Genomic DNA, 18,510 nt, shown 5'->3' on the forward strand with positions numbered 1-18,510 from the left:
CTGAAGACTGGCTATTAAAACAGTTAAATCAAAAATTCTGAAACACATGCAATTTTATGGGGCTCTGTAACTTTTAAAACATTTAACTTTAAAGTTTCTTACAGATTATATCCTATTTTTCAATATATGTATTTGTTAGGAATTTTCAGAGACACTGCATTCCATAGAAACAGCTGGACTGTGCTTGGCACACAGTGTCTTACGTGAATGTTTCATGATCGTCACCACCCCCCCCTTTCCCCGACACTAGAAAAGCCACCTACTCAGCTTCAGCTGTTTGTAGCAGGTAGGGGTTGGATTTGGTAGCAGAGTGAATGAGATTAGAAGGAAGAATAATAGAAAACAGAGACAGGTGGACATAGGTTAGGCTAAGGCTGCATTTATACTTGAGTGCTTTTTAGCTTGAAGCTTCAAAAAAGCACAAAATCAATTGTTCTCTATGGTGCCTGTTCACACCTGATCGCGCAAACAGGCATCATAAATAACAATTGCTTTTTAAGTTTGAGCATTTTTGGAGTCTCGAGCTTCAAACTACAAAATGCTCAAGTGTGAATGCAGCATAAGGGTTTTTTTCACTAAAACCAGAGTGCAAAATCTGGTAGCCAGTCAGCTTCTAACCTCAGCTTGTTCAATTAAAGGATAAGTTCACCATATTCAGGCTGCAACATGTAACAGCGCCGTAGCTGGCCCTCCCCCCCCCCCAATTCCTCTGTGGCAGTAGACCGAGGATCTTCTCCCCATATCTTCTGTCACAATTCAAAAAAGACTAATTTGTTCATGGAATACTGTGAATGAAAAACTACAAGCCCCGACAGCCTTTGGGGCTCTCGGCTTGTAGGACTCAATGAAAAACCACAGCGCTGTTGAGCGCTGTGGTAGTTCATTCTGTCTTCCTATCTGTGTATATACACCTGCTTGTATGAGGTACAAGCACACAGATATACAGACAGGTGTGCAGGAGCTCTGCATGGCCACAATTTGCGGATCGCAGGTGCAATGCTTTATAGGCTCCTAGTAAAAACAACAAAAAAAAAAAAATCAAATTTTTTAACCTGCAAAAAGATGTGCATTTTTTTTCTTTGCAAGGGATGAACTTATCCTTTAAGCTTTGACAAAAAAACTGAAGTGGGTTTTTTTCTATGCAGAACTGAACCTGACTTTGCACTCTCCAGTTTTAGTAAATCAACCCCCATGTTTCAAGCCACCCATTTCTATAAAAATAATTGGATTTGGAAATAGTACATTTTCTAACCATCTTCATCAAAATGGCTATCATCACACTAACTGATAAACAGAATATTTTAACTTTGTGATTATCCTAGAACTGCAAAAAAAAGATGCAGGTTCCATTTCAAACTCAAAAGAATGAACAAATGACATAGCTAAGAATAGTGGACCCCAAATAATACTGAACAATTAATTTCAGTTATTTAATTTCCCCAATACATTTTATGGTCAACACAAGGCTTGTGAGTATCAAAAAATTTTAGACCCAGCTGGCTTAGTTGATTAGAATTCTCATGCAAAATCAATCTCATGCCCAAATGACCCCCAATTACAAGTGCATATAGTATTTAATGAAGTTTTCCCTTTTCTTTTTCTTATCCAGAATATATAGCAGGATGGGGTGATTTGACTGTTTGCTTGATGTAAGAAAAACACTTCAGGCATTTTCTGCAAGAGCCCCTGTACTGTGTGTACTGTAGACCTCTGAGAATTGCATTTATCAATTACCCTATTTTTCTGCAAGAGCAATAGGCAAAATTATAATCTATTTAAGAACCTTGTTCTGGAACTCCAGGGCACATTTACATTCATGTGGAATAATTTATGTACCTCCAGCCAGTAAATACGTATAAGGGTAAAGATCAGCAAACGCTTAAAATTCTTGTCTATTGTTTATGTATGCTCAACAGAATGAAAAAAGTCTAAAGAGACTTAAATTTATATGAAACCATTTTACTTATTTCTATTTAGCAATCAATAAACTATTATTATTTACTAAAATGCTTAAATACAAGTACTGACAACTAATGCCTTTGCTGTTATACAAATGTCACCTTGACAGATTATATTACTTTACTTCCATAAAATGTATACCATCAGTGATGATTATTACCATTTTAAAATGACTGGAATTGTCACATACTTGAATTACATCAGCAATAAAAGCTGATGCGGTCACAGGTGTCCTCGTTGATGCATTCTAATTACAACCAACAAATACAGAATGCTAGGTGTAAGTAAGTGCGGGGGGAGGGGGCACAGCTGACATACAGAGTATACATAAAAGACAGCATAAAAATACAATTTGAATGTTTAGATTTATTTTTTTTTTTTTGTTACTGCTGATGTGGTGTACATTCTACTGCATGATGAGCTCTACTTTGAAAATAAAACCAAGTTCTTAGCCACAGAAATGCAGTAAAGTCAAATCTAATGTTATTCAGTATTAGGGAACATTCACAAATGGTCAGCTAACCTATAGTAAGCAGTCAGAAACCAACTTTCAGTAGCCTGCTGTAACCAAACCAGTGCAGGATGGTTTCTTGTTGGTTACTATACATTATAGCACATTACTATTTGTTCATATTCAAAATTAACCACTTAAAGTCTGGACACTTTCACCCCCTTCCAATCTGGGCCAATTTTCAGCTTTCACACTTTGAATTACAGTTATTGAATCATGCAACACTGTAACCATATGAAATTTAAAAAAAAAAAAATGGGGGGACAGATAGAGCTTTCTTTTAGTGGTATAATCACCACTGGGTTTTTTTAATTTTTGCTATATAAATGAAAAATACTGAAAATCTGGGGGAAAAAATGCTTACTTTTTGTTATAAAATTCTGCAAATAAATCTTTCTTCATAAATGTAGGCCAACATATATTCTGCTACTTTTTATGGGTAAAAATAACCCAAAACAGTGTATATTATTTAGTCTATGTGAATGTTATAGAGTCTACAAATTATGGGATACATACTTTAAAACTGATTAGTTGAGACCCTAAAATGCCGGACACTGATATTACGTATGGCAGTGATGAGGACGCTGGTATAGGGTATGGTAGTGATCAGAATGCTGGTATGGCATATGGTGGTGATCAGGGAGATGGTATGGCATATGGTGGTGATCAGGGAGATGGTATAGCATATGGTGATGATCAGGGTAATGGTATGGTAGTAAGCATGGCGCTGGTATGAGGTATAGTAGTGATGAGGGCACTGATATGGCATATGGCAGGGGTGAGGGCTCTAGTATGGCATGGGTGAGGGCTCTAGTATGGCATATGGCAGGGATCACGTAGCCGGTATGGCATATGGCAGGGATCACGTAGCCGGTATGGCATATGGCGGTGATCAGGGTGCTATTATGGCATATGGCAGTAAGCATGACGCTGATATAGGGTATGGAGGTGAACAGAGCACTGGTATGGCATATGGTGGTGATCATTGAGCTGGTATGGGGTAGGATGGTGATGAGGACATTTTGGTATGGTGTATGGCAGAGTTGTTGTGAGCACTGGTGACATTGGGACAAGTGACGGCTGTTTATTATTAAACTGGGGGCAGTGATCATATATACTGAGGCTGGCTACCATTGCAGTCTGTTTATGTACATGCACTGTGACAGCAGTGTACACTCACAGGGTGCAGCAATGATGAGCCTCACAGGAGCCACATATGTGGCTGGAGTACAGGTATGTTAACCAGCATTGGTGCTGCTTTCTGTCCACTGTTTATGGGCGGTGGGTGGATGGGAAGAGGAATTACCTTTCCTTTTAAATCTGTAGCCCTGTACTTTTCTATAAAGTTCAATGAAATTTTGCTACCTGCAAGCCTTCGCTACATAGATGATGTACAGAACGCCCCCAGAAACTTAATTTCTTGCTTGTGTGATTGGCTCACTGATTTTCTCAGAAATCTGAACTTAGATACAAATTAGATTTTAGGCATCCTCTGCAGTAGGAATTATATTTTTGATGGGATACTCAATAAGGGTTAATTACTTCTAACAGGATGCAGACACTACAACTTTCCTCATTGGAGCACGAAAGTGCATCATCTGATTATAGCGAATACAGACAACCCCATTTAAGAAGCAATGTTCCATGGACATATTTAAAAACTTAAGAAGAGAAACAGGCAGGACAGAAACAGGTACAAAAGTTTGTGAAAACCTTTGCAATGAACATTAATTACCCAGGGAGGATTGTTTTGTTTCAACAAAAATGGAGTTACTTTAAGTTACAAACCAAATGATACTGATAATACTCTTCTACCTGTTGAATAAGCACATCTGTGTGTCTTAACTGTTTGCATGTGTACTCATAAAAGCTGTAAGAAATGGATGTACATAAAATGCTTTTAAATGTTTTCATATTTTATATTGCTATTGGAAATACTATTTTGTTTACTTAAATTCATGCCCATCACAAAGAAGCGGGTTTCTATGTGATAATACATGGAGAAACCATGAGTCGCTTACGTCCTGATGCCTTTTTTTGCCTTCAGCCAGTGCAGATCGTGGACACTGAGCCCCAAGCCTATGCTTACTGGGCCACTGCTGCCAGGATTCTCAAATTTTTGGCAGCAATTGCTGGGTACATTTAGCCTAACAGGAGTACATTAACCTTCCTCCACTCTCTATCCTGAATCCCACTTAAGCAGTTTCAGGCTCACAGAAGAGCCTAAGGACCACGAGAGAGGAGCAGCATTTGCAGAGCTTCTTCGCTGGGAAGCCACCAAACACAGCTAAGTGGTGCACCAGACAAAAGAAGCAGATAAGGAATCACTGAATAGCCAAAGCATTTATTCTTGGATAGAGTAGTTTATTGCTGTCATTGTACCCACTGGGGAGATTCACCTCTTAATTTGTCCTGTTGACCATTGTCTTTAAAGCAGAAAATTGTGGAAAATCCAAAATGTTATGGTTGACAATAAGTCCTCATGCACACAGGGTGTTTTAAAAATGCCGGTAGCATTAGGAAAATGAAGTTATGTCAAAATCGTGAGTTTTTCCGCATTTTAGTTTTTTTTGCATTAGCATTTAGCCATGCTTTCCGGTGTTTGGGCAGTTTAAGAAAAAATGTTTTGTTTTTTTTTTGTGTACAAATCACAAAGAGACCGGTTTGCTGCATTTTACCACACGTGTCAATGTTTACCAGCTTTAGAGTGTTTTTAAAGCTAAAAAAAACTCCACTAGTTCTTAGGTTTATTCCAGCCAAAAAACACTGATTAAAGCCTATGTGTACATGAACACATAGGATAACATGCTGGGGAGTTTACTAGCTGTAGAAACAAACGCCAAAAGCCAAAAACAGCAGTTGTACAAACATCCAATGTGCACGAGGACTAAACAGGAGTTGAGGGGAAATCTTCCAGTAGGAACACTCATTCTGGTAACAGTTATCTGAGAGGAGATTTCTCTCTCATTTTGGAGATACTTCCTGTTCTACTTTCAGAAAAGGATATGAAAGGAAATCTATCTAATGGGACATTAGATACAGTATCTCACAGGAGGAGGAGTGAGTACACCCCTCACATTTTTGTAAATATTTTATTACAACTTTTCATGTGACAACACTGAATAAATGACACTTTGCTACAATGTAAAGTAGTGAGTGTACAGCTTGTATAACAGTGTAAATTTGCTGTCACCTCAAAATAAATGGTGGAGCAAAATAAATGGGGAGCAGGTGTGTTAAATTTGGTGTTATCGCTCTCACTCTCATACTGGTCACTGGAAGTTCAACATGACACCTCATGGCAAATAACTGAGTATCTGAAAAAAAAAATTGTTGCTCTACATAAAGATGGTCTAGGCTATAAGAAGATTGCCAAGACACTGAAACTGAACTGCAGCACGGTGGCCAAGACCATACAGTGGTTTAACAGGATAGGTTCCACTCAGAAAAGGCCTCGTCATGGTTGAACAAAGAGGTTGCGTGCAAGTGTTCAGAGTCATATCCAGAGGTTGTCTTTGGGAAATAGACATATGAGTGCTGCCAGCATTGCTACAGAGGTTGAAGGGGTGGGGGGTCAGCCTGTCAGTGCTCAGTCCATACGCCTCACACTGTATCAAATTGGTTTACATCGCTGTCATCCCAGAAGGAAGCTTCTTCTAAAGATGATGCACAAGAAAGCCTGCAAACAGTTTGCTGAAGACAAACAGACTAAGGACATGGATTACTGGTCTGATGAGACTGAGATAAACTTATTTGGTTCAGATGGTGTCAAACCTATGTGGCGGCAACCAGGTGAGGAGTACAAAAACAAGTGGGTCTTGCCTACAGTCAAGCATGGTGGTGGAAGTGTCATGGTCTGGGGCTGCATGAGTGCTTCCGGCACTGGGGAGCTACAGTTCATTGAGGGAACCATGAATGCCAACATGTACTGTGACATACTGAAGCAGAGCATGATCCCCTCCCTTCGGAGACTGGGCTGCAGGGCAGTATTCCAACATAACATGGAAATCTGTGAAGCTCTGGTGAACTCCATGCCCATTAAGACAGTGCTAGAAAATAATGGTGACTACATAAAATATTGACACTTTGGGCCTAATTTGAACATTTTCACTTAGGGGTGTACTCACTTTTCTTGCCAGCGGTTTAGACATTAATGGCTGAGTGTTGAGGTATTTTAAGGGGATAGCAAATTTACACTGTTATACAAGCTGTACACTCACTATTTTACATTGTAGCAAAGTGTCATTTCTTCAGTGTTGTCACATGAAAAGATAGAATAATATATTTACAAAAAATGTGAGGGGTGCACTCACTTCTGTGAGATACTGTATACTTTAGTTGCCCTGTAGAAGCATTATTTCATTCAATAATGTTTAATGAATGAATTAGCCTATTCTTCCAATTGAATCTGGCATATTTGCTGTACAGAAATGTTGAATAAAGTTTTTCTTTTGTAAGATGCAAAATACTACCAGCTGTTGACAGGCACTTATTCTTCTGATGCATGTGAGTTGCCAGTATCGTATTTAACTACTTGCCCTGCAGAGGATTTACCCCCCTTCCTGACCAGGCCATTTTTTGCAATACGGCACTGCGTTACTTTAACTGACAATTGCGCAGTAATGCAACGCTGCACCCAAATTAAATTTATGTCCTTATTTTCCCACAAACAGAGCTTTCTTTTGGTGGTATTTGATTGCCTCTGCACTTATTTTGTGTGCTATAAACTAAAAAAGACTGAGAATTTTGAGGGAAAAAAAACTATTTTTTACTTTTTGCTATTAAACATATCCAGTAAAAAAATTTTTAAAAATCTAATTTCGTCATAAATGTAGGCCAAAATGTATTCTGCTACATGTCTTTGCTAAAAAAAAATCCCATGACGTGTAAATTAATTGGTTTACATGAAAGTTACAGCATTTACAAATGGTGGTATATATACTGGAATTTTTTGCGGTCAGCAACTTATAGCAGGGACTGCGGCAAGCATTCTGACACTGGAGGGGAACTGACTTGGTGTCACTGACATCCCCAGTGACACCAATACAGTGATCAGTGCTAATAAAAAACACTGACACTGTACTAATGGCACTGGGAATAAAGGGGTTAACATCTGGGGTGATTAAAGGGTTAACTGTGTGCTGTTTCACTATGGGGGCTATGTGTGTGCTTCACTGTAAACCCACTGCATAGCAGAGTCAAACAAAGCAGTGTGCAGCAGCTGACAGGGGAGAGATCTGTATTGTTTACATACAGGTCTCTCCCCCGTTGGAGATACTCGGCGATCACCAGGTGACGGCGAGTAATCATCGGCCGGTACCCGGGGATTGACAACCGAGGCTGCCAATTGCGTGCCCCCTACCCGGAACTGCAAATTCACGTGTATATATATATACAGATGTGATTTTGCGCAATTGTGTCCCCCTGTAGCAGTATTTCTGCTATAGGGCAGCGCAGAACTGGTTACTAAATATATGTTTACTACACTTAGATTGCACCCCTTGCTGTCTGAAAAATATTTGAATGCATGCCAAAATTCACCTTCTGCAGTAGTAGCTAATGACAAAAAACCTCACTAACTTATAGACATTTACAAACATCAGCATCTGTGTATGACAGCTGCTTATTAAAGTTTTCTGAAATTTACTAAATCCCCCTGGTTTAGGCAATTTAGTCTGATATACTACAGTAAATATTTACCCAATACAAAATACAATTTGCTTGCACCAAGCACAAACCAGCTAAAACAAATATTTATTTAAAAGCAATATTAAAGCGGTAGTAAACTCTGTAGTTTGACAATGTACATGGTGCTGTTTTTACAATTTGCCTAATCTTTTGCGTTCTGCAGTAATCAAGTGATCTTCACTTTATTGAAGTCCCCGACGCATGCGCATGTTTAACATGGATTACGGCATGATTTGTGTGCCCTAAGATGCCGAGGCTACATAAGCCACTCTCAGCGGCATTGCATTGCAATCCCACAAAAATACATCACCATTCTCAAATTCCCAATACACTCAATGCACATACACGAGATTTTGGCCATTACCAACAATATGGGTGGAAGTATCATACAGTATAGATGTGAAAGACAACAGAAAACATGGCACCAGCTTCAATCGGGAAGCAAGGAAACAAAAATAAGCTGCAAAAACATAATAAAACACAAAAGATTCACAATAATTTCGGTGGCTGCTTTAAAATCAGAAACTATACTTGAAATGCTTGATACCAGTTTTCTGGTACTTGAAAGTAGATCATTTGTGCATGATGTACAAATCATTGCAACTGATGGAGAGACTGTTTAGTAGTAGTATTAGATATAAACTCAAGGAAGGTTTAACCCCTTCCATACAGGGCACTTTTACCCCCTTTCTGCCCACGCAAATTTTTCAGGTTTTAGTGCGCTCACACTTTGAATTGACAATTATGAGGTCATACAACATTATACCCAAACTAAAAATTTATCATTTTCTTCACACAACTAGAGCTTTCTTTTGGTGGTATATAATCAACACTGGGGTTTTTATTTTTTGCTAAATTAACAAAAAAAAGACCAAAAATTTTGAACAAAAAAAACACGTTTCTTTGTTTCTTTTATAAAAGTTTGCAAATAAATAATTGTTCTTCATAAATTTAGGCCAAGATGTATTCTGCTACATGTCTTTGGTGAAAATAACCCAAATTAGGATGTATTTTTTAGTTTGTAGGAAAGTTATAGAGCTCACAAACTATGGTATAGATCTGAATATTGATCAGTCCTGAAGTACTGACAGCCAATCTAATTTCTTGAGGTCCAAGAATGTCAGAATAGTACAGATATCCTCCAAATGACACCTTTTTGCAGAGTAGACAGTCCGACGTACTTCATAAGAGGCATGGCAAGTTTTTTGAAGTTGTATTTTTTTTGTCATAATTTTTAGGAAAATGAAAAAATTAAAAAATATATTTTTACTACTTTTTTTTTTTACATACTGTCACCAGTGCAGTACAGCGTCATCATATAACTGGCATGGCGGTGATCAGGGACACTGACTGGTGACAGTATTTTTTTTTAAATTTTTTTTTACGATTTTTAATTTGGTAACATTGTACTACTTTGGGGAAGTGATCAGTATTTTATTTATTCACCTGAATGACCGATTCATTCAGGGTTTTTTTTTTTGTGCTTGGCCCAGCTTGTGCATGTGATCGCTGTGACCATTCACAGCTAGGCACACTAGTATACAATGGATGGCATGAATGATGCCATCCATGGTATACAACTGTCATGTGACCTGCTGTGATTGGTCACAGCAGGTCACATGGTAACGGCAACGGGGCCGGTACTCAGATCTGTCATTGGCCGTGTCCGAGGTACACGGCCGGTGACAGTACGCCCCGCTGCGCGGCTCTGCAGGCGCGCAAACTGCGCATGCCCCAAAGGAGGCCATATGGCGTCCACCCGGAACTCTGAGTGATTATTCGGCCATTGGCCAGGCAGCAAAAGGTTAATGAGCCTGTCACATATCACATTCTATACATTAAAAGATGTGTATTTTTTATTAGCACAAAACCATTGACAAAATGTGCAGTGACTTTAAACCCATAAAAACAAGAGTTAGCAATGGTCTGTCCTAAAATATTTCATTCTGATCACCAAAAATGAAGTTTACACATCACATAATGTGGCTATAGACCCAGAAATAAAGATTTATTTATTTCAGGTACTTATATAGCGCCATCAATTTACGCAGCACTTTACATATATATTGTACATTCACATTAGTCCCTAACCCTCAAGGGGTGTACAATCTAAGGTCCCTAACTTACATTCATACATACATGGGTCAATTATAACAGGATCCAATTAATCTACCAGCATGTCTTTGGAGTGTTGGAGGAAACCGGAGTACCCGGAGGAAACCCATGCAGACACAGGGAGAACATGCAAACTCCAGGCAGGTGGTACCATGGTTGGGATTTGAACCAACAACCCTAGTACTGCCAGGCGGAAGTGCTAGCCATTTAGCCACTGTGCTGCCCGAAGATAGTTTGTTTGCTAGTTTCCTATTCCATATGCTGGAAATGAAACAATTCTACCATCAATTCCAGATTGGACTGATACTAAAGTTGTTACTTGCACTATATTTTAAAGCAACTTTAGATATTGTAAAATTCTATTTACATAGTTACATAGATTGAAAAAGATGAAAAGAGAACCTTCACATACACTATCATATACCTAAAGTTGATCAAGAAGAAGGCAAAAAAAACCCCAAAAAATACAGTACCATGCAGTGTTTGAAATAATCATGTTCACTATCAAGTCATTATGACACAGAGGCCCGAATTTACTATTGTGCCTAGACACATTTCTGTGGGCTAACGTCTACTTTTTAATAGCGACCGTCTACTTTTAGAGTGCAAAGACAGTTACTAAAGAGAAGCGTCAACAAGTAGACTCCAAATTGAATTTACTAACGAGACACAGCCCAGGAATCAGACTCAAAAAGCAGACTTGCTAAGAAGCACGTCTAACATCATGAAAAATCACTGCAGAGACCTGTTCACATTGAAATTTGCTTTGCCAAATATCAGGACTTCACTGTAAACAATATCTGACATTTCAAAAATTTTTTAAAATGTGTAAAAAATTGTTTTTTTAAAGCAAGTTGTCACAGTGAAGAACTAGACTCTTTTCCAGTGTCTATGGCCGGATATAACTGAGCATGTGCAGAATACATTTTAGACGTCTTCTGTGGGCGCTTTCTTTTTAGACCCTGTTCAATAGGAAATCTCTGTGTGGAATCCACTGACAGATGGCACTCGATCGAGTCTACTGTGTTTAACAAACAGCACTAGGCATATCTTTATGTATTTTAATTTTTATTTCCTTAGTTCTATTGATTCTATTTTCTTTTCTTATCCTTTATAATTATTTCTGTAATGATTTTACTTATTTTGAAGGTCTAGATAATATTTATTTTGACAGCTGAATGTAAAAATAAAGGTCTGCAATAAAAAAAAAGAAAAAAAAAAAACTGCATGGGGTCCTCCTCCCATCCATACCAAACCCTTCGGGTCTGGTATGTATATTAAGGGGTAACTCCACGCCAAAATAAAAAAAAAAAAACAGTGTGCGGTTCCCCCAAAAATCCATACCAGACCCTTATCCGAGCATGCAGCCCGGCAGGTCAGGAAACAGGGGGGGGGGAGACGAGCGAGCGCCCCCCTCCTGAACCATACCAGGCCACATGCCCTCAACATGGGGGGTGCTTTGGGGCAGGGGGGCTCCCCCCAAAGCACCTTGTCCCCATGTTGGGCAGGGGGCTTATCAGAATCTGGAAGCCCCCTTTAACAAGGGCCCCCAGATCCCAGCCCCCCCCACATGAATGAGTATGCGGTACATGGTCCCGTTACTAATTCACAAAAAAAAAAGTGTAGTGTAAAAAACCACAGGACACGGTCTTTGACAAGTCCTTTAATAAAACAATGTCCCCTGAAGTAGATCCAACGTCAATCACGGTGTCAAAAAAAGTTACGCTCCTGACGGAGGCTCACCAGCCTTATGCAGTGAGCCAGGGTGATGTGGGGGGGGGTGGTATCTGAAGGCCCCCTTGTTAAAGGGGGCATCCAGATTCTGATAAGCCCCCCGCCCGCAGACCCCCACAACCACCGGCCAGGGTTGAGGGAAAGAGGCCCTTGTCCCCCCTGCCCCAAAGCACCCCCTCATGTTCAGGGCATGTGGCCTGGTATGGATCAGGGGGGTGGTCGCTCGTCCCCCCCTTTCCTGACCTGCCGGGCTGCATGCTCAGATAAGGGTCTGGTATGAAATTTGGGGGGAAACCCATGTTGTTGTTTTTTTTTTATTTCGGCGTGGAGTTACCTCTTAATATCTATACCAGACCCGAATGGCTTGGTATGGATGGGAGGGAGGACCCCACGCTTTTTTTTTTTATTATGGTGCTGGTTTTTAAATATAATTCTGGCTTTTTTGGTCTTCACTATGGCTCAGAAATTCAGCTGTCACTTCCCCCGGCTCAAAGAGTAAGTTTTGGTTGAGTTTATTTCCTTAAAGGTAACAAGGTTGACTTTTAGTTAATTAAAATGAAGAAATTGTTCTGTAACTTCGGGGAAAGTGACAGCTAAGCTTGTGAACTATAGTGAAGGACAAAAAAAGGCACGCCATTAGCATTGAAAAATCAGCACCAACATACACTTCGTATTGTGAACCAAATTATTTGAACATTTGTAAACCGACCAATTAATTTTAATGGTTTGGCATTTGTACACCAAATATGATGTTCCCCAAGGCGTTGGTAAACCAAGGTACGCATGTATTAGTATTGCAATCCTTTGTATTGGGATACATAGAACCAACATACATCAGAATTGGCAACATAGCACAACATTTGTGTCACATTGGAGATATCTGGCTGGTTACACTGACCTTGCCCAGGGACTTAGGGTTGATTCACAGCACAGAAATACAGGCAGATTAGCAATGTAGCTCCGTGGATTAGTGGTTAGCACTGCTGCCTCACAGCTCTAGGATTGTCGGTTTGAATCCCAACCACGGCAAGAAAGTAGCATGCTCTCCATGTGTGGCTGTCTTCAAATAGATGTCCTGGCAACATCTTTGCTTTCTGTCTAAATGATCCCTAGAATGAGGCCTTGTCTGTTGAAACACCTTCAAAGCTGCACCTAATGTGAATGTCATACAATGGGATGAGATGAGGGCCTGGAATAGATTTGATAATGCTGGTTTACACTCCACCCCCTTTTGTGAAGGATTTGTCAAGTAAAGAGCTGAGAAAGAGAAGAGTGAGCAAGAGATACATACTGAAGAGTGTTAAAGAGAGACATACAGAAGAGTGAGAGATACATACTGAAGAGTGATAAAGAGAGACATACAGAAGAGTGAGAGATACATACTGAAGAGTGATAAAGAGAGACATACAGAAGAGTGAGAGAGAGAAGGAGCGAGAGATACATACTGAAGAGTGATAAAGAGAGACATACAGAAGAGTGAGAGATACATACTGAAGAGTGATAAAGAGAGACATACAGAAGAGTGAGAGATACATACTGAAGAGTGATAAAGAGAGACATACAGAAGAGTGAGAGAGAGAGAGAAAAGGCTTGGGTGGGGAATCCACACATCAAAATTGTTACAAATACTGGCGTGGATTTTTCCCCCAGATGCATAGCAGACCCTTATCCGAGCAGGCAGGTACCACATGCCTTCAAAGATTTATTTCCTTTGTTGATTTACCTGCTTCGTTCACGCTATATGCAATTGAAAATTGTGCTTTAAGTTGCCAATTTCACCGTTTTCTAGAGATTTTCAAACTAGTTGTGATTTCAATTATGTTTAGCATTGTAATTTCTATTGGAGTCTAGATGTGAAATTGCTACTAAATGGCCCAAAAGTTCGACAAGAACTACCTTTGAAATCGTAAGTTCAACAAACAAATGGCGTATGTTAATACACTCACATTCATTATATCTGATATCAAGTACGATGCAAATTCACAAATCGCACCTGAAATTGCACACCCTGGATGCGACTTGTCATACGATTGGCATGGCCAGCAACTTGCCATTTGTATGGCAAATGGCACACAATGTTACTGGGGGCTAACACCACTGTCACATCTAATCCGATGTGGCAATTGCCCAACTTACAGTGAAGTTGCACGAGTTCACAATCCAATTGGATGTGAACAGAGCCTACAGTGGACAATAGGGTGAAACTTGGTCTACGATTTGCAAGTCGCCTGTCATGCCGATTGCATACCAAATCGCAAACAATGTTACTGGGGGCTACCCCGGGCACATTAAAGCAGATTTCTAAGTGGTGTTATTTACACTACAGTCACATCATGAGACTTACAGTGAAGTCACATGATTTCAAAGTCGGGGGACATGCTGATTTAAAGTGCGATTTGCAAGACATCTGACACAGATCTCTCTGCAAAACGCATGAAAAGTAGTGTATTCATTACTTTAGAAATTGTTGTGGCTCCAACCAAGTTTGAACCACAACAATATGAACGCTCACTTGGCATGTGATTTGCATGACATGCGACTTGCAAATTGTATGCCAAGTCGCACCCTATTGTCTGCTATTAGAGCAGTCACATGGGTGCGTTTCCGACACTGATTTCTAAAGTAGTACATGTACTACTTTTGTGGCGATTTGCATAGATATCTGTGTCAGATGTCTTGCAAATCACAAGGAAATCGGCATCTTCACTGTATGTTGCACAATTTCTAAATCGGCTTTGATGTGACCGGGGTGTAAGGCCTTTTTATGTTTGATTTCCTGAGTGTTTTTCCGATTTATGGGAAATGCCGCATACTAGCAAAAGTGAATTGACATTTTCAGTACTGCATGCGAGATGTGGTCATGTGACTGCCTTAACTCATGCGATAATCTGGAGTGAATTGTGCCCATAAGGCCAAGAAATATTGCCAATAGGGTTCCCTTTCACATCCCTGTTCAATGTTCTGTTGTATGCTGTACAGGTACAGTTCACTGTGGTTTTCTTTCTGACTGATTTGTGGGGCCTGTATACCAAGGGTTAACACAGGTGGGAAGAGGATTCATCAGGTGGAAACACTTTAACTGACCAAATGAATGACAGTGGTGGGTGTGGCCTACCTTGTATATAGAGATACAGTTGTGGCTGATTTTTGCCTGGTATAGGCACATTATTTCTGCAAGTCCTTGTCTGTGGTGGTTTGGGGAGGAAGAGATATTGCAGTGAATTGCCCCAGGCCACACTCACGCTGTGTTTTGATGTGGGCTGTAAATGTTTTGCATGTTCTTCCTTATAAGGTGTTTGTGTGTTATTGTACAATGATTGTGTTTATTATCTTTGCATTGTAATCCTAACACATGTCCATTGCTCTGCTCTTCCAAGTTTGCTTTATTTAGACTGAAATGTAGTTTTCAGACAAACATGGTGAGAAATGTATGTGTGGGGGATTGGGGAGGTGGGAGGTGTTTTTATTTTGGCATATATGTATTTTTATATTGATATTTCGATCTGCAGCTTGCTTTGTGGATAGGTAAACCTAATATGTGATTTATATTAACTGTTTGTTTCCTGCTGTAACCTGTGAAAGCACAGTTCATTAGAAATATAATCTTTTAGATTGTAAGCTCTTATGAGCAGGACCATTCTATTTTGGCAACATCAATCCTGCTTCCCCCCCCAAGAAATTGAATGTACCTACTTGTTGCTGTCCAAATAAATGTGGAATGTGTATTTGATCAATAAACATTTGGACTATTTTTTTTTTTTTTCGGGGGGGGGGGGGATTTTCATGCTCTAGTTGAATGTAGCACAGTGGCTAAATGGTTAGTACTCCCGCCTGGCAGTACTAGGGTTCTTGGTTCAAATCCCAGGCACGGCACCTCCTGCCTGGAGTTTGCATGTTCTCCCTGTGCGGTTTTCCTCCGGGTACTTCGGTTTCCTCCCACACTCTAAAGACATGCTGGTAGGTTAATTGGATCCTGCCAAATTGGCCCTAGTATATATATGAATGTAAGTTAGGGACCTTTAGATTGTACGCCCCTTGAGGGTTAGGGACTGATGTGAATTTACAACATATATATGTAAAGCGCTGCGTAAATTGACAGCGCTATATAAGTACAATAAACAAATGTACTAGCACCCCTTACCACTTATTTTTGCTAGCTATATAAAATGCCCAAACCTTCCTTGTTAGAGTGCACATATACAAGTATGTCCAAACTAACAAACCAAAAGCCCCCTATTGCACTACAAGACCATGTTATGTACCAATGAATAGGTTGTGTTCAATGTCCATCTAGCTATTTTTCTACAATCCTCTTAACAGTAATAAATCGGGCCCCCAATTTATGTTGACTTTGGGCCTTTACCAGCAAATATATATTCGCCAATGTCATATACACAGTATAGCTGCAAGCATACAGTCACCAATGCCAAATCTACAATCGAACTGCAAACATATATTTGCGAATGTCATATACACAATGGAGCCGCATGTAAAATTGCTATGGTGCACAAATAAACGCCAACATGGCTGTTGGAGGAGGTGCTAGAGCAGCTGTCATACCGGATATACATCATGACATTTGGGGAAGGATGTTTGCACACACCTGGAAGTGGTAGTGGGGAGTGTTAGTGGATGGGAGTGTAGTTAGGAGGGTTTAGTGTCTATTTTTTAGTTTTGTGAATTGTTCTTTTGTGGAATTCCAGACCACATCTGGACATGGCAAGATCGCTGTTCTCCACCAAGGAGCTGATCCTCATTTGCTGGGGAAACATTACTAATAATTGTATTTTCAGTTGAAAACATGTCCAATTCCTAGATCCATTGCGGTACATAGCAGAGGTTCAAGGTTCTTCCTAACTATACAGGTGGCACAGACACAAGCATACACCCAGGGCCACTGTTAGATATCATGGGACCCCGTACAGCATACCTGACAGCCCCCCACCGCCAGGGAAAATATCCAAATTATATTTATGGTAAAAATACATTAAAAACATTATTAATGGACATAATCCCAACCAAATTCCTGTGAAATCTAAATACTAAAACTGTACTGAGTTCATAAATAAAGCTGTATGTGTAATTCAGGTCTTGAGGCTCATTCACATGGGTGCTGTGGCCTGTAGAGTGGGAAACAGTGGTTTGTTTTTGTGGCTATCGCCGTTTGCAGGTAACCTATGTTACACAATAGAAATGCTGCAGGTCATAATTCGACAAGCATATGGGTGCAGGTGTACAGCCCTGAACACAGACAGTGAGCATTCAGGGCCACTTCCCCACGCCTACACCTGCACCCATATGCTTGTCAAATTATGACCTGCAGCATTTCTATTGTGTCACATATTAAAACCTGTGTTCATACAGCTGCTGTGTCCCAATAGTGTAACAGGTGTCTCCAGCCACATGAACAACCCCTCATTCATGCTGTACAGGCCAGAGGACTTGTGTGAATGGGGAATTTTTTACTTTTTTTTTCCTCAGCTCATTAATTCCAATGGGCTGCCTAACGTGTGGGAACATGCAAAAATACTGCAGGCATATTATTTTAAAAGTGTGTTACACCTAACTGCACAGTAGTGTGGTGCCATGCGTTTTGGTGGCTGTGAATGCCTCTGTGTTTACTAGACATGTGGAGGTGCAATTAAGTTTTCACCATGGTACCTGCGCACATCTGCAAAGGGCATTGCATTTCTTTGCTGTGCTGGAAAAAAAACATGCGTTTCTGCACCACAAATGGTGTGAACAAGTCTTAAGAGCCAGTTCACACTATAGAAACACAATCTATATATGTTCCAGATGTTTTTGCATGCACTTTTTTGATGCATGTTTAGCGTGTTCCAGTGCATTTTGGATGCGTTTTTGACGTGTTCCAGTGCATTTTTTTACGCATTCCAGTTAATTTTTTTCCCCTCTCTTTTTCTTAAATTTAATTAGGGACATGTGCGTTTTAGTGCATTCCAGTACAGTTCTATGCATAAACAATGCAGCCTGTTTTACTTTTTTGGCAGCACCTGCAACGCACTGGAACTGCAAGCGCTGATGTGAACTATGACATTGACATCCATATAACCTTCTTTCTGTGCGTTTGGATGCAAAAAAAGCATGTAGTGTGAACTGGCCCTAAAGGTTATTATAGGTCAGGGAACGGGACTGACCAGGAATTGTGAATTCAATGAGACTAGTGGTGAGATACAATCAGGAATCGTATAATAATGCGAGATCTGAGCTGGAGGTGATAGGAAATGAGACACATTAACTTGATCAGTAAATAAATAGTTAAATAAAAAAGGAGTGGGGCGGGGATACATAGATTGACAGATGGAACAGGTGATGGGGGAGGGGGTCAAGTTGTATAAGGAGAGAGGTTTAAGCGCTCGTTCACACTTGACTTTATTTCTAACTCTTGCCAAATGCTCCTATAGTGTTTGACAGGTGTTTGGGAAGCATTTTTAATGCTCCTCAAATGCTCCCGAAACGCCCTATGTGCGGTTTTGAGGCATGTG

General features: G+C 40.1%; 1 protein-coding gene across 1 annotated transcript in view; it reads right to left on the reverse strand.

The window, feature by feature from the left end:
- LOC149451491 (protein unc-13 homolog C-like) overlaps positions 1–18,510 on the reverse strand; it is a gene marked incomplete at its 3' end in the record, with an annotated part of 532,349 nt that overhangs the window by 340,452 nt on the left and 173,387 nt on the right. The gene's annotated exons all lie outside the window — the stretch shown is intronic.

This window comes from Staurois parvus, unplaced genomic scaffold (genome assembly GCF_062004578.1).
Source record: "Staurois parvus isolate SC_StPar_1 unplaced genomic scaffold, SC_StPar_1.0 ptg000536l, whole genome shotgun sequence".
Classification (NCBI taxonomy): Eukaryota; Metazoa; Chordata; class Amphibia; order Anura; family Ranidae; genus Staurois; species Staurois parvus.